Raw genomic sequence first — 2,998 nt, 5'->3', positions numbered from 1 at the left:
ATCCAAGCCTTGTTCTGCTGCTCAGTGTGCGAAGCTTGTTGTGTAGATGTTACGTAGATGTAAATTTTGTGTAGCTATAGACAGGGCCGGCTCTAGGCATAGGCGAACGAGACGGCCGCCTAGGGCGCCACGTCCCGAGGGGGGCGCCGCGGTCGTACAAGGGGCGCCACGACGCTCTGTGTTCCGTGTGGCCCGCTGTGCAGCGGTCCGACGCACTACTGCGCTCCTCGTCCTCGGCGCTGCCCGGCACTGATCGGTATTGTTCGGAATCGCTCCCCAGCGCACCCCCCCCCCCCCCGCTCAACAAATGTCGGGACCGCTCGAAAAACACGCTCCCAAGGGGCGCTCGTCTCGGGCTCGCCTAGGGCGCCTCTGAAGCCCGGGCCGGCCCTGGCTATAGATGTTGTGCAGATGTAGTGTAGATGTGTAGATGTGGATGTGTAGATTTTGTGTAGATGACTAGATGTAAATGTGTAGATGTAGATGCTGTGTAGATTTTGAGTAGCTGCGTAGATGTAGATACTGCATAGATGTAGATGCAGATGCAGTGTAGATTGAGATGCAGTGTATATGTAGTGTAGATGTGTAGATGTTGATGTTGTGTAAATGTAGATGTGTAGATGTAGATGTTGTGTAGCTGTAGTGTAGATGTTGTGTAGATGTTGTGTAGCTGTAGTGTAGCTGTGCTGTGCAGCCTGCTGGGTGCCGTGTGGAACATGGCGCCCGTCTTGTCGTGTGGTTCTTGCGTTCTCCAGGTCAGCCAGGTTTGGAAGTGGAGCTGTGTCTGGATGCTGTCGTTCTGCCCTGCAGGGTCTCACCTCCCGTCTCAGGGTCTCAGCGCCGGCCCCCCCTTTCGGGGCCCTGCAGGGTCTCACCTCCCATCTTAGGGTCTCAGCGCCGGCCCCCCCTTTCGGGGCGCTGCAGGGTTTCACCTCCTGTCTCAGGGTCTCAGCGCCGGCCCCAGGCGGGGCCCTGCAGGGTCTCACCTCCTGTCTCAGTGCCGGCCCCCCCTTTCGGGGCCCTGCAGGGTCTCACCTCCTGTCTCAGTGCCGGCCCCCCCTTTCGGGGCCCTGCAGGGTCTCACCTCCTGTCTCAGTGCCGGCCCCCCCTTTCGGGGCCCTGCAGGGTCTCACCTCCCGTCTCAGTGCTGGCCCCCCCTTTCGGGGCCCTGCAGGGTCTCACCTCCTGTCTCAGTGCCGGCCCCCCCTTTCGGGGCCCTGCAGGGTCTCACCTCCTGTCTCAGTGCCGGCCCCCCCTTTCGGGGCCCTGCAGGGTCTCACCTCCTGTCTCAGTGCCGGCCCCCCCTTTCGGGGCCCTGCAGGGTCTCACCTCCTGTCTCAGTGCCGGCCCCCCCTTTCGGGGCCCTGCAGGGTCTCACCTCCTGTCTCAGTGCCGGCCCCCCCTTTCGGGGCCCTGCAGGGTCTCACCTCCCGTCTCAGTGCTGGCCCCCCCTTTCGGGGCCCTGCAGGGTCTCACCTCCTGTCTCAGTGCCGGCCCCCCCTTTCGGGGCCCTGCAGGGTCTCACCTCCTGTCTCAGTGCCGGCCCCTTTCGGGGCCCTGCAGGGTCTCACCTCCTGTCTCAGTGCCGGCCCCCCCTTTCGGGGCCCTGCAGGGTCTCACCTCCTGTCTCAGTGCCGGCCCCCCCTTTCGGGGCCCTGCAGGGTCTCACCTCCCGTCTCAGGGCCCTGCAGGCATCGGGGGCTCCGTCTGTTTTTAGGCGCCTATCAAACATTCATGGCCCGTTCCAGATCCGGGGTTAAATATTCACAGATTTTGCCCTTTCTGTTAATCCAACCTTTTTTTTAGCTTTTGGGAGAGTGAGCAGAGAAGAGTATGACTCATCCAGACGCCTGAGAATCGTCCTCATTAATTATGAACACTCTTGGCAGTTCTGAACTAAAAACGGGACGTGGGCAGAGAAGTGAATCCGATAAGTCCACTCATCCTGAATCCTCCACCGTCTGACTTGTTTCTGACAAACAGCTGGATTTCTTGAGAGTAATCGACTGAGCGATCATGTTCTCAGTTTCTTCAGTTTCATCACAGAGAAAACAGAAACTGTCGTTTCACTGACCGGCGCTCCGAGGTCATGTTTAATTCTCACTGTCCGATGCTGCCAGCGCCCCACCTGCCGCAGTCGGGTCTGAGCCGCTGAAACCCGGCTGTGACTGGCCTCTGATGGGGGCGGGGCTGGGGGGGCGGGGGCGGGGGCGGGGCTGGCTCAGTTCATGCTCATTTGAAGGAACAAAAGCCCCGTCGGGATGGGGATGAATACCGGGAGTGGCCACTAGGGGCAGTGTGTGCTGGTAAGCCCGTGGAACTGAAGGATTAGCTCAACACATACTGAACATTCTCACTGTTTTTTTTTCATAAATCTAAATTGAGATTACATTAAAAAGATGCTGCAGCATTCTTACTTTTCAATGATTGTTGTTTTTAAATCCAGAAATGAATAACTAGCTGTAAACAGCTGTTCCCAGATAAATGATACACAATGATGTGAATTTCAACTTTAATTTTAATAAGCAAGAAAATGACCTCATTTTCCAGGTTTTCCAAAAACCAACTGAGTCTATTTTAACAATATTCCCCTAAAAGTCAAATTATAGGACAGCATGAATGTTAAATATGAATCATCCATATATTGTGGATTTCTGAAACATTTCTTTCTTGTATTTCTTGGTATTGCAGCTCGTGAGACACAAAAAACAAAAAATACAGCATTTCCAAAAATTTCATTTGATGCTTTTGCTGTATTTCAAATATCAGTAGTTGCTGTCAGATTCTTAAAGAATGCTGGGAATGTGGTAGTTTATCAGTGCTGAGTGTTATAATGTCCTTTTTGCTCAGGGCACACGGATTCCAGCGTACCAGGAAGTGAACGTCCAGATGAAACAGAGGTTTAGGTGTTTGAGGAGGATTGCATCGATGCTGCTGAATCAGCTGACGCTCGTTAGGTCTGCTGCAGTCTGCTGGATTAACGTGTGTGGATCATAAA

The 2,998-nt window shown here is 54.7% G+C and overlaps 1 long non-coding RNA gene across 1 annotated transcript in view; it reads left to right on the top strand.

Moving 5' to 3' along the window:
- Positions 1-2,060, top strand: part of LOC115398708 (uncharacterized) — a 3,381-nt gene extending 1,321 nt beyond the window's left edge. The window contains exon 3 of the long non-coding RNA XR_003932592.1: positions 2,049-2,060. This is a non-coding gene — a long non-coding RNA (uncharacterized LOC115398708). The remainder of the gene's footprint in view (positions 1-2,048) is intronic.
- The last annotated feature ends 938 nt before the right edge of the window (positions 2,061-2,998 follow it).

The sequence above is a fragment of the Salarias fasciatus genome, chromosome 2 (assembly GCF_902148845.1).
Source record: "Salarias fasciatus chromosome 2, fSalaFa1.1, whole genome shotgun sequence".
Classification (NCBI taxonomy): domain Eukaryota; kingdom Metazoa; phylum Chordata; class Actinopteri; order Blenniiformes; family Blenniidae; genus Salarias; species Salarias fasciatus.
Note: the sequence above shows the minus strand (reverse complement) of the source record. Positions and strands in the feature narration are given on the sequence as shown.